This window comes from Schistocerca nitens, chromosome 6 (assembly GCF_023898315.1).
Source record: "Schistocerca nitens isolate TAMUIC-IGC-003100 chromosome 6, iqSchNite1.1, whole genome shotgun sequence".
Classification (NCBI taxonomy): domain Eukaryota; kingdom Metazoa; phylum Arthropoda; class Insecta; order Orthoptera; family Acrididae; genus Schistocerca; species Schistocerca nitens.
Window position 1 is genome coordinate 41854206 of NC_064619.1, and position 14472 is coordinate 41868677.

Below are 14472 nucleotides of genomic sequence, written 5' to 3' on the forward strand. Positions count from 1 at the left end.
AACTTTGTTCCTCCTATTTGGCACTCCATCCGTTTATATTTCTTTCGCACTGACATTACTTTCGTTTTGGAGATGCTAATCTTCATACTATAGTCCTTACATTTCTGATCTAGCTCTGAAATATTACTTTGCAAACTTTCAATCGAATCTGCCATCACAACTAAGTCATCCGCATATGCAAGACTGCTTATTTTGTGTTCACATATCTTACTCTCACCCAGCCAGTCTATTGTTTTCAACATATGATCCATATATAATATGAACAACAGTGTAGACAGGTTGCAGCCTTGTCTTACCCCTGAAACTACTCTGAACCATGAACTCAATTTACCGTCAACTCTAACTGCTGCCTGACTATCCATGTAAAGACCTTTAATTGCTTGCAAAAGTTTACCTCCTATTCCATAATCTCGTAGAACAGACAATAACCTCCTCCTAGGAACCCGGTCATATGCCTTTTCTAGATCTATAAAGCATAGATGCAATTCCCTGTTCCACTCATAACACTTCTCCATTATTTGCCGTAAGCTAAAGATCTGGTCCTGACAACCTCTAAGAGGCCTAAACCCACACTGATTTTCATCCAATTGGTCCTCAACTAATACTCGCACTTTCCTTTCAACAATACCTGAGAAGATTTTACCCACAACGCTGATTAAAGAGATACTTCTGTAGTTGTTACAATCTTTTCTGTATCCATGTTTAAAGATTGGTGTGATTACTGCTTTCGTCCAGTCTGATGGAACCTGTCCCGACTCCCAGGCCATTTCAATTATCCTGTGTAGCCATTTAAGAGCTGGCATTCCACTGTATTTGATGAGTTCCGACTTAATTTCATCCACCCCAGCTGCTTTATTGCACTGAAATCTATTGACCATTTTCTCCACTTCCTCAAATGTGATCCTATTTCCATCATCATTCCTATCCCATTCTACCTCGAAATCTGAAACATTACTGATCGTATTTTCACCTAAATTGAGCAACTCTTCAAAATATTCCCTCCATCTGCCCAAGGCCTCCACAGGATTCACCAGCAGTTTTCCTGACCTGTCCAAAATACTTGTCATTTCCTTCTTACCTCCCTTTCGAAGATTGCTAATTACACTCCAGAATGATTTCCCAGCAGCTTGACCCATAGTCTCCAACCTGTTTCCAAAGTCTTCCCAAGATTTCTTCGTGGATGCTGCAATTATCTGTTTGGTTTTGTTTCTTTCTTCAACATAACTTTCTCTGTCTACCTGAGTTCTAGTATGTAGCCATTTTTGATACGCCTTCTTTTTCCTTTTACAGGCTGCCTTGACTGTGTCATTCCACCAAGCTGTTTGCTTCATCCTACTTTTACACACTACTGTTCCAAGACATTCTTTAGCCACTTCTAGTACTGTGTCCCTGTACCTTGTCCATTCCTTTTCCAATGACTGTAATTGACTACATTCAACTAACTGGTACCTTTCTGAGATCGCTGTTATGTACTTGTGCCTGATTTCCTTATCCTGAAGTTTCTCCACTCTTATCCCCCTACATATGGACCTGACCTCCTGGACTTTCGGCCTCACAATCCCAATTTCACTGCAGATTAAATAATGATCAGTGTCATCAAAGAATCCCCTGAATACACGTGTGTCCCTAACAGCCTTCCTGAATTCCTGATCTGTTATTATATAGTCAATGACAGATCTGGTTCCCCTGCCTTCCCAAGTATCTACATCTACATCTACATCTATACTCCGCGAGCCATCTTACGGTGTGTGGCGGAGGGTACTTATTGTACCACTATCTGATCCCCCCTTCCCTGTTCCATTCACGAATTGTGCGTGGGAAGAACGACTGCTTGTAAGTCTCCGTATTTGCTCTAATTTCTCGGATCTTTTCGTTGTGATCATTACGCGAGATATATGTGGGCGGTAGTAATATGTTGCCCATCTCTTCCCGGAATGTGCTCTCTCGTAATTTCGATAATAAACCTCTCCGTATTGCGTAACGCCTTTCTTGAAGTGTCCGCCACTGGAGCTTGTTCAGCATCTCCGTAACGCTCTCGCGCTGACTAAATGTCCCCATGACGAATCGCGCTGCTTTTCGCTGCATCATGTCTATCTCTTCTATTAATCCAACCTGGTAAGGGTCCCATACTGATGAGCAATACTCAAGAATCGGACGAACAAGCGTTTTGTAAGCTACTTCTTTCGTCGATGAGTCACATTTTCTTAGAATTCTTCCTATGAATCTCAACCTGGCGCCTGCTTTTCCCACTATTTGTTTTATGTGATCATTCCACTTCAGATCGCTCCGGATAGTAACTCCTAAGTATTTTACGGTCGTTACCGCTTCCAATGATTTACCACCTATGGCATAATCGTACTGGAATGGATTTCTGCCCCTATGTATGCGCATTATATTACATTTATCTACGTTTAGGGAAAGCTGCCAGCTGTCGCACCATTCATTAATCCTCTGCAGGTCTTCCTGGAGTACGTACGAGTCTTCTGATGTTGCTACTTTCTTGTAGACAACCGTGTCATCTGCAAATAGCCTCACGGAGCTACCGATGTTGTCAACTAAGTCATTTATGTATATTGTAAACAATAAAGGTCCTATCACGCTTCCTTGCGGTACTCCCGAAATTACCTCTACATCTGCAGATTTTGAACCGTTAAGAATGACATGTTGTGTTCTTTCTTCTAGGAAATCCTGAATCCAATCACAAACCTGGTCCGATATTCCGTAAGCTCGTATTTTTTTCACTAAACGTAAGTGCGGAACCGTATCAAATGCCTTCCTGAAGTCCAGGAATACGGCATCAATCTGCTCGCCAGTGTCTACGGCACTGTGAATTTCTTGGACAAATAGGGCGAGCTGAGTTTCACATGATCTCTGTTTGCGGAATCCATGTTGGTTATGATGAAGGAGATTTGTATTATCTAAGAACGTCATAATACGAGAACATAAAACATGTTCCATTATTCTACAACAGATTGACGTAAGCGAAATAGGCCTATAATTATTCGCATCTGATTTATGACCCTTCTTGAAAATGGGAACGACCTGCGCTTTCTTCCAGTCGCTAGGTACTTTACGTTCTTCCAGAGATCTACGATAAATTGCTGATAGAAAGGGGGCAAGTTCTTTAGCATAATCACTGTAGGATCTTACGGGTATCTCGTCTGGTCCGGATGCTTTTCCGCTACTAAGTGATAGCAGTTGTTTTTCAATTCCGATATCGTTTATTTCAATATTTTCCATTTTGGCGTCTGTGCGACGGCTGAAGTCAGGGACCGTGTTACGATTTTCCGCAGTGAAACAGTTTCGGAACACTGAATTCAGTATTTCTGCCTTTCTTCGGTCGTCCTCTGTTTCGGTGCCATCGTGGTCAACGAGTGACTGAATAGGGGATTTAGATCCGCTTACCGATTTTACATATGACCAAAACTTTTTAGGGTTCTTGTTTAGATTGTTTACCGGTGAATGTTCTTATGCTTAAAAAAGGAGTTTGCGATTACTAAGCCCATACTGGCACAGAAATCCAAGAGTTGTTTCCCGTTCCTGGTGGCCTCCATATCCTCTCCAAATTTACCCATAACCTTTTCATACCCTTCTGTTCGATTTCCAATCCTTGCGTTAAAATCACCCGTGAGCAGAACACCTTCCTTGTCCTTTACTCTAACAACTACATCACTGAGTGCCTCTTAAAAACTATCCATCTTATCTTGATCTGTCCCTTCACAATGCGAATATACTGACACAATCCTAATTTTCTTGTTAGACACTGTCAAAAAAAAATGGCTCTGAGTACTATGGGACTCAACTGCTGAGGTCATTAGTCCCCTAGAACTTAGAACTAGTTAAACCTAACTAACCTAAGGACATCACAAACATCCATGCCCGAGGCAGGATTCGAACCTGCGACCGTAGCGGTCTTGCGGTTCCAGACTGCAGCGCCTTTAACCGCACGGCCACTTCGGCCGGCTACACTGTCAAAACTATCCACATCAGTCGTTCGTTTACATACCTTACTGCAACTACGCTGGGTTCCATTTCTTTCCTGGTGTAAAGCCCTACACCCCATTGTGCTATTGCTGCTTTGACTCCTGACAGGTAGACCTTGTATTCTCCCACTTCCTCTCCTTTCTTGCCCCTTACCCGAATGTCACGAACAGCTAAAACGTCCAGCCCCATCTTACTTGCAGCCTCTGCCAGCTCTACCTTCTTCCCAGAGTAGCCCCCATTGATATTAATAGCTCCCCATCTCATTACCATTTGTTTGCCAAGTCGTATCTTAGGAGTCCGTGGTTTGTCAGTTAGAGGTGGGACTCCGTCACCTCCAAAGGTCCGAGGCATTTTGCTCTGATTGTTGCCAGCATCACTTTTAATGTACCAGGGAAGCAGGTTGCTAGCCTTACTTGCCCCGAGACTCATTGGTTTTACCCCTAACGGCTGAGGGACTAACCGGTGGATTTGGTAGTCTTTGCCGTATGAGCACAAAGGTGACCACGACTCAGAATATGTCCGAGATGCCCAGCCTTATTCCAAAGTAACTGGTATCCCGACTGTCGGGACCACTTACTTGGCCACTCATTCGTTGCCCGTGGTTCATGAACTAGGACATGACTACAGGAAGCCACACCATGAACCATCCTCTTGAGGTCTGCATAATTTCCTCTTCCCTTTATGTCGTCTATCATCTTGTATCTCCTTCTTCCTCTCAGTCTTCTCCCACAAACCAATCCTTCCAAAGCATCTAGTAGCAAGCACTCCCTCCTCAATGAATGTCCCAACCAGTTCTTTTTCCTTTCTCTTACAACCTTCAACAGACATCTTCTCTCAACAACCCTTTCCAATACTCTTTCATTACTCACTCTTTCCATCCAGCTTTTTCTCTCCATTCTCCTCCACATTCACATCTCAAATGCTTCTAACCTTTTTTCATCCTCTCGTCTCAGTGTCCATGTTTCTGCCCCATATAGTGCCACACTCCAGACAAAACATTTGCCAAGCCTTTTCCTTAGTCCTTTATCTAATTTGCCACATAAGAGTCTCCTCTTTCTGTTGAATGCCTCGTTAGCTATGGCAATTCGAGTTTTCACCTCCTGGTGACATCTCAAGTCTTCAGTTACTGTGCTTCACAAAAATGGTTCAAATGGCTCTGAGCACTATGGGACTTAACAGCTGAGGTCGTCAGTCCCCTAGAACTTAGAACTACTTAAACCTAACTAACCTAAGGACATCACACACATCCGTGCCCGAGGCAGGATTCGAACCTGCGACCGTAGCGGTCGCGCGGTTCCAGACTGTAGCGCTTAGAACCGCTCGGCCAGACGGCCGGCTATTGTGCTTCCGAAATATTTAAATTCATTTATTTGGCTAATGGTAAATTGTCCTATTTTATTATTGGACAGTCTGTGTCTTGTACTGATGAACATACTCTTTGTTTTTGCTGTGTTCATTTGCATCCCATATTCCACACAAGCTTCATTCAGACCTTTGAGCATGTTATTCACTGTCCGCTCACTTTCTGCCACAAATACCATGTCATCAGCAAATCTTAAATATTCTATTCTCTTTCCACCAATACATATTCCTCTTTTCCCATCTAAGATTTTCGCAATAATCTCTTCAAGGTATACGTTAAACAACAGTGGGGGAAGGCAACAACCCTGTCTAACACCTCGGCCAATGCTGCTTCCTTCTGACATTTCATTTCCAATCCTTATCCTTACTTTCTGGTGTAAATATAGACTCTGTATCTCGTCTCTCTTTCCAGTTTACTCCTTTCCTCTTCAAGATATCCATCAGCTGGTTCCATTGAACTCGGTCAAAAGCCTTTTCTAAATCTATAAGAACAGCAAAGATTTCTCTACCCTTTTCCATATATCTTTCCCCTATAGTTCTTAGCAGGCCAATAGCATCTCTTGTTCCTTTTCCTATTCTAAATCCGAGCTGCTCCTCCGCAATCCCTCTATCCAGCTTAGAATATAACCTTCTATTCAACATTCTCAGTAAGACTTTAGCTGCATGAGAAATTAGACTGATGGTCCGGTTTTTTGAATTTATTTGTAAAAGTATAGACAGTGGATGGCACAGAACCATTCACTGTCTATACTTTTACAAATAAATTCAAAAAATTTCGTCAGCATGACCAGGAAGGATTCAGAATTCACACTCATAGCAGTGGAAGTTCGAAAACCCAACAAAATAAATATTTTTACATGTGAAATTTCATCATTTTTCACTTATTATTGGCTGCATTTGTTGCTATAGGTATACTTTTCTTCATAAGTAAGAGAGATTCTTCGATGAATTTTGCACGGCATACAAACCATACTTAGAGGTTTGTGAAACTCTAGAATTTAATTAATTTATGAATAAATGAACGAGCTGTTACATTTTTAACTTAGAAAAACCCAAATTTTATTGTTAATTATCTCAATTTTTACCATAGTTTTTAATAGATTTTGAAAATTCTAGAGTTTCACACACCTGTAAGTGTGGTTTGTATGCTGTGCAAAATTCGTCGGACAATCTCTCTTACTTATGAAGAAAAGTGTACCTATAGCAATAAATGCAGCCAATACTAAGTGAAAAAATGATGAAATTTCACATGGAAAAAACGTTTACTTTGTTATGTTTTTGAACTTCCACTGCTATGAGTGTGAATCCCGAATGCTTCCTGGTCATTCTGACAAAGTTTTATGAATTTCCAGAATGAGATTTTCACTCTGCAGCGGAGTGTGCGCTGATATGAAACTTCCTGGCAGATTAAAACTGTGTGCCCGACCGAGACTCGAACTCGGGACCTTTGCCTTTCGCGGGCAAGTGCTCTACCAACTGAGCTACCGAAGCACGAGTCACGCCCGGTACTCACAGCTTTACTTCTGCCAGTACCTCGTCTCCTACCTTCCAAACTTTACAGAAGCTCTCCTGCGAACCTTGCAGAACTAGCACTCCTGAAAGAAAGGAGCTTCTGTAAAGTTTGGAAGGTAGGAGACGAGGTACTGGCAGAAGTAAAGCTGTGAGTACCGGCAGTGAGTCGTGCTTCGGTAGCTCAGTTGGTAGAGCACTTGCCCGCGAAAGGCAAAGGTTCCGAGTTCGAGTCTCGGTCGGGCACACAGTTTTAATCTGCCAGGAAGTTTCGTTTTATGAATTTATTTGCAAAAGTATGAATACTAGAATTAAAATGTCCTGTAGTGCCTCTCCCGCTCAAACTCGCCTCGTTTGACGTCCTACCCCCTTTAAATATAAATAAATACTCAGCTTAAATGATGCTTCTTCTTGTGCTATGTCCTGCACAATTAGACCTTTGAAATTATTACAAGTCCTCCAAAATATTAAAGTGCAGTCACTGTTCCTGTGAGTGATGCCTACCCTACGTACAGTCCACAGCTGGCCTACGATGCCTACAGAGCCTAGGTCTCAGAGACGAAGAACGAACACCGCAGCTTGTAGACTCGGCCGCAACTGGAGACTAAACGATTCGGCGCACTGAAGAGAACTGTCCACCGTAGCTCAGTGCTCTGGTATTTAACGAGGCATCGACCATTCTGTAACGTCTACTAGCAAAACACATATTATATGTGGTAAAAAAGGAGAAAACAATAATTGAACTGGATGATTGTAATTGCGTGGACAACGATTGTGTGAACTTCATGTAATAAGGAGAAACCATTATGTGCCATGTTTTATACTTGTATAGAATTATGTAGCGATTTTTTTGAAGATAATATCTGTGTCGGCGAGTACTGAAACCACCACAGACGATACTTATTAAATATCAAACAAAGATGAGAATATGTCACAAAGAGTATAAATAGTAGTGACCGAGCATTAATTTCTGTGTCGTCTTCTTGGACTTACGTGAGCAGGAAGAGCCTGTGACGCTATATTGTATGCTTGGGTAGTATTCTTTTGTCAAGATTGAGAGAAGGACGCCATTAGGTACTGATCTGTAAAGGTGTGTAATAATTTAATCTGTCTAAATGTTTTGAATAGAATTACTTAGTGAAAACGTGCATTATCAGTTGTAATAAGCTTGCCTGGTATTTTACCCCATCCTTTTAAGACATTTTCAGCTATTTAAATATTATTCGTGGTGCAGAGCTGCGCTACGAATGAACGAGCCGCTGCCACGGCGCATTCAAACTGCATTAAATGAAGCCAATCATACCGCAAAGAAGCGGACAGGTAATAGTGAACTAAAATTATTTCTTTCAGTTTCGGAATTGCAGGGCAGAGCAGCAAATTTTATGACTTGTTTTACAGGCTTACGCCGGCTGCGGATGATATATTATTAACAGTGCAAAAAGATAAGTTACCTTCATAACATAAAAGAAATCTTTCTGTGCATAGTTCTGGTCTGACAAACATTATAGTAAAAACATCTTTTTCTCTGATAATAGTCTCATGTTCTCGTGTCAGTCGTGGTACTTATTGGTGTTTTACTGTCAACAAAAATCCACTGCAAAATTTTGATGTTGAACAAACATTGCGTACTGTAACATCAGTATTGACAACGAAATAATTTTCAGTAACCTTTTCAATAAATGTAAAGTAAGGAAGGTATGTTGAACTTCATAGCGAGTTACAGTAGCGAAACAATGTTCCTTTAATAGAAAGCCAGATCCAGAATAATAAGAACATAATATATTTTGTTTTGTTGAAAATTAATGATCCAAAGAAAGACACAGCACAGTATCCCTAAAAAGTATTTCGGGGCTCTTTTCGTAGAAACATATTTTATCTCATATATTAGTTGTCACGCGAGCAATAACAAAGCAAAAAGAGAGCCAGCGAAAAATCGCTATCCACACTCGTGACGTCCACGAGTTGGCAGCAGCGGTGCAACGCGAGCCTCGGCATAGTTCGGACTGCCAACCCATACAGCTGCTGCGCTGCGAGTGTTTCGAGAGAGGCTTATCGATCGTGGTGCGGCACTCTCTGGAATCGTGAGTACCGTCACCACACTTTACATGAAAGTTAAACAGTGCTATCTACAAAAGACCATTTGCTTGAAGTGAAGTATGTGTAAATATTATGTTCAAATGCCTCACCTATTTGTCACAACGCTTTCCAGTGACATCTGCCATGTTGTTGTGGTCTTCAGTCCTGAGACTGGTTTGATGCAGCTCTCCATGCTACTCTATCCTGTGCACGCTTCTTCATCTCCTAGTACCTACTGCAACCTACATCCTTCTGAATCTGCTAAGTGTATTTATCTCTTGGTCTCCCCCTACGATTTTTACCCTCCACGCTGCCCTCCAATACTAAATTGGTGATCCCTTGATGCCTCAGAACATGTCCTACCAACCGATCCCTTCTTCTGGTCAAGTTGTGCCACAAACTCCTCTTCTCCCCAATCGTATTCAGTACCTCCTCATTAGTTACGTGATCTACCCACCTAATCTTCAGCATTCTTCTGTAGCACCACATTTCGAAAGCTTCTATTCTCTTCTTGTCCAAACTATTTACCGTCCATGTTTCACTTCCATACATGGCTACACTCCATACAAATACTTTCAGAAATGACTTCCTGACACTTAAATCTATACTCGATGTTAACAAATTTCTCTTCTTCAGAAACGCTTTCCTTGCCATTGCCAGTCTACATTTTAAATCTCTCTACTTCGACCATCATCAGTTATTTTGTTCCCCAAATAGCAAAACTCCTTTACTACTTTGTCTCATTTCCTTATCTAATACCCTCAACATCACCCGACTTAATTCGACTACATTCCATTATCCTCGTTTTACTTTTGTTGATGTTCATCTTATATCCTCCCTTCAAGACACCATCCATTCCGTTCAACTGCTCTTCCAAGTCCTTTGCTGTCTCTGACAGAATTACAATGTCATCGGCGAACCTCAAAGTTTTTATTTCTTCTCCATGGATTTTAATACCTACTCCGAATTTTTCTTTTGTTTCCTTTACTGCTTGCTCAATATACAGATTGAATAACATCGGGGAAAGGCTACAACCCTGTCTCACTCCCTTCCCAACCACTGCTTCCCTTTCATGCCCCTCGACTCTTATAACTGCCATCTGGTTTCTGTACAAATTGTAAATAGCCTTTCGCTCCCTGTATTTTACCCCTGCCACCTTTAGAATTTTAAAGAGAGTATTCCAGTCAACATTGTCAAAAGCTTTCTCTAAGTCTACAAATGCTGGAAACTTAGGTTTGCCTTTCCTTAATCTTTCTTCTAAGATAAGTCGTAAGGTCAGTATCGCCTCACGTGTTCCAGTATTTCTACGGAATCCAAATTGATCTTCCCCGAGGTCGGCTTCTACTAGTTTTTCCATTCGTCTGTAAAGAATTCGTGTTAGTATTTTGCAGCTGTGGCTTATTAAACTGATTGTTCGGTAATTCTCACATCTGTCAACACCTGCTTTCTTTGGGATGGGAATTATTATATTCTTCTTGAAGTCTGAGGGTATTTCGCCTGTTTCATACATCTTGCTCACCAGATGGTAGAGTTTTGTCAGGACTGGCTCTCCCAAGGCCGTCAGTAGTTCCAATGGAATGTTGTCTACTCCGGGGGCCTTGTTTCGACTCAGGTCTTTCAGTGCTCTGTCAAACTCTTCACGCAGTATCGTATCTCCCATTTCATCTACGTCCTCTTCCATTTCCATAATATTGTCCTCAAGTACATCGCCCTTGTATAGACCCTCTATATACTCGTTCCACCTTTCTGATTTCCCTTCTTTGCTTAGAACTGGGTTTCCATCTGAGCTCTTGATGTTCATAAAAGCGGTTCTCTTATCTCCAAAGGTCTCTTTAATTTTCCTGTAGGCAGTATCTATCTTACCCCTAGTGAGACAAGCCTCTACATCCTTACATTTGTCCTCTAGCCATCCCTGCTTAGCCATTTTGCACTTCCTGTCGATCTCATTTTTGAGACGTTTGTATTCCTTTTTGCCTGCTTCATTTACTGCATTTTATATTTTCTCCTTTCATCAATTAAATTCAATATTTCTTCTGTTACCCAAGGATTTCTACTAGCCATCGTCTTTTTACCTACTTGATCCTCTGCTGCCTTCACTACTTCATCCCTCAAAGCTACCCATTCTTCTTCTACTGTATTTCTTTCACCCATTCCTGTCAATTGTTCCCTTATGCTCTCCCTGAAACTCTGTACAACCTCTGGTTATTTCAGTTTATCCAGGTCCCATCTCCTTAAATTCCCACCTTTTTGCAGTTTCTTCAGTTTTAATCTACAGGTCATAACCAATAGATTGAGGTCAGAGTCCACATCTGCCCCTGGAAATGTCTTATAATTTAAATACCTGGTTCCTAAATCTCTGTCTTACCATTATATAATCTATCTGATACCTTTTAGTTTCTCCAGGGTTCCTCCATGTATACAACCTTCTTTTATGATTCTTGAACCAAGTGTTAGCTATGATTAAGTTGTGCTCTGTGCAAAATTCTACCAGGCGGCTTCCTCTTTCATTTCTTAGCCCCAATCCATATGTAATTGAAAAGTATCCGTAAGATAGGGAAATATCGGACACAGGGGTAATTTCGGGTGGGAACAGCGCATTTCTGTTCCTACGCTGGTATCACTGAACGCAAGATTTAATTTCGCGCAAGTTTGGCTATTTACACCTTACATATTGTCAAACATACACGAACACACATCGTTGCAGTTGGAAGTTGAAAGAGTGGTGTGTAGCGGGTTACAGTGCAGTCTACAATTCTTGCTAGTTATCTTTATGCGAATACTTTCGTCGTTGTACAAGAAGAGAAAAAATTGGTAAGCTTAATTTGCTTATAGTTTACTTACTCAAATGTTAAGAAGGAAATGTGAATACAGTTTGACTCCACATCTCACTTTCGCTAATGCCTAGTGAACTATTTACAGATAACTACACACGTTGGGGTAATATCGGAAAATGTCACGTACTTACATAATGAGGCTTGGTGCTCGTCCGAGGCGCAGTTATGATCATGAAAATCTTGAAAAGGCGGTTGCTGCTGTAAGATAAGGAAAACTATCGTACAGATAGGCGTAAGCAAATTTAATGTACCACGTTCAACGTTAAAGAATAAAGTTAATAATACAAACCCTCTACTGATGGGAAGAAGGCCTTCTGGGTTAAGTACCATTGAAGAGAACACACTTGTCCATGGTGCTGCATATTGGGGTTTTCCCCTTTACCTCTGATGATGCTAGGTGCATGGCGAAAGGATATCTTGATAAAAGTTGACTAAGAGAAAAACACTTTCCTTTCAACATGCCAGGGATTGAAAGGTCGCGTTCATTCTTACCGCATCACTCTGCCATATTAAGCGACCGGCTATCTGAGAACATTAAAAAGTAATGTGCTAAAGTGACAATGAAATCATATTTCCAGAATGTTGATTAAAAATGTAAAACGTCGATCCCAAAAATATAATCAATTATGACGAGACCAATCAGTGTGACGATCCTTTGAGGAAGCACGTGATAATTAGAAGGGGTACAAAACATCCTGAAAGGCTCTTAGAGTCTTCTGAGAGTAGTATTTCAGTAATGATGGCTCCCACTAGGGAAGGAAAACTACACTCCTGGAAATGGAAAAAAGAACACATTGAACCGGTGTGTCAGACCCACCATACTTGCTCCGGAGACTGCGAGAGGGCTGTACAAGCAATGATCACACGCACGGCACAGCGGACACACCAGGAACCGCGGTGTTGGCCGTCGAATGGCGCTAGCTGCGCAGCATTTTTGCACCGCCGCCGTCAGTGTCAGCCAGTTTGCCGTGGCATACGGAGCTCCATCGCAGTCTTTAACACTGGTAGCATGCCGCGACAGCGTGGACGTGAACCGTATGTGCAGTTGACGGACTTTGAGCGAGGGCGTATAGTGGGCATGCGGGAGGCCGGGTGGACGTACCGCCGAATTGCTCAACACGTGGGCCGTGATGATGATGATGATGATGATTAGTGTTTTAGGGCGCAACGTGGGCCGTGAGGTCTCCACAGTACATCGATGTTGTCGCCAGTGGTCGGCGGAAGGTGCACGTGCCCGTCGACCTGGGACCGGACCGCAGCGACGCACGGATGCACGCCAAGACCGTAGGATCCTACGCAGTGCCGTAGGGGACCGCACCGCCACTTCCCAGCAAATTAGGGACACTGTTGCTCCTGGGGTATCGGCGAGGACCATTCGCAACCGTCTCCATGAAGCTGGGCTACGGTCCCGCACACCGTTAGGCCGTCTTCCGCTCACGCCCCAACATCGTGCAGCCCGCCTCCAGTGGTGTCGCGACAGGCGTGAATGGAGGGACGAATGGAGACGTGTCGTCTTCAGCGATGAGAGTCGCTTCTGCCTTGGTGCCAATGATGGTCGTATGCGTGTTTGGCGCCGTGCAGGTGAGCGCCACAATCAGGACTGCATACGACCGAGGCACACAGGGCCAACACCCGGCATCATGGTGTGGGGAGCGATCTCCTACACTGGCCGTACACCACTGGTGATCGTCGAGGGGACACTGAATAGTGCACGGTACATCCAAACCGTCATCGAACCCATCGTTCTACCATTCCTAGACCGGCAAGGGAACTTGCTGTTCCAACAGGACAATGCACGTCCGCATGTATCCCGTGCCACCCAACGTGCTCTAGAAGGTGTAAGTCAACTACCCTGGCCAGCAAGATCTCCTGATCTGTCCCCCATTGAGCATGTTTGGGACTGGATGAAGCGTCGTCTCACGCGGTCTGCACGTCCAGTACGAACGCTGGTCCAACTGAGGCGCCAGGTGGAAATGGCATGGCAAGCCGTTCCACAGGACTACATCCAGCATCTCCACGATCGTCTCCATGGGAGAATAGCAGCCTGCATTGCTGCGAAAGGTGGATATACACTGTACTAGTGCCGACATTGTGCATGCTCTGTTGCCTGTGTCTATGTGCCTGTGGTTCTGTCAGTGTGATCATGTGATGTATCTGACCCCAGGAATGTGTCAATAAAGTTTCCCCTTCCTGGGACAATGAATTCACGGTGTTCTTATTTCAATTTCCAGGAGTGTATTACCACGCTACATGATCTACAAATCGGGGTATTTATGGGACACCTGGCAAGAAGGACGCCCCAAAGGAACCCGCTATAGCCGCAATAAAAGTGGGTGGTTTGATCTGTCCACATTTGAACACTGGTGTATTACTATTGCGCTATCTTACCTGAAGTCCGTGGAGGGGGGGGGGGGAGGGGGGGAGTTACGACGGGAGACAACCTTTCGTTGCAAGTAATTGATGAATGTGAGAAGAATAAAATCTCTTTTATTTTGTTGACACCAAACTGTAATCATATTTTACGGCCATTAGACGTAGGTTTCCTCAGAGCATTAAAAGCCGCTTGGAGGGCAGTGCTTACGCAACGGAAGAAAAGCTCCCGTGGGCCAATATCGAAAATTCTGTCCCCTCACTTTTGAAGGAAACGCTTAAAAAGTGTCAGTAACTGATGAAGGCAATAAAAGAAATGCATTCCGTGCAGTGGGAT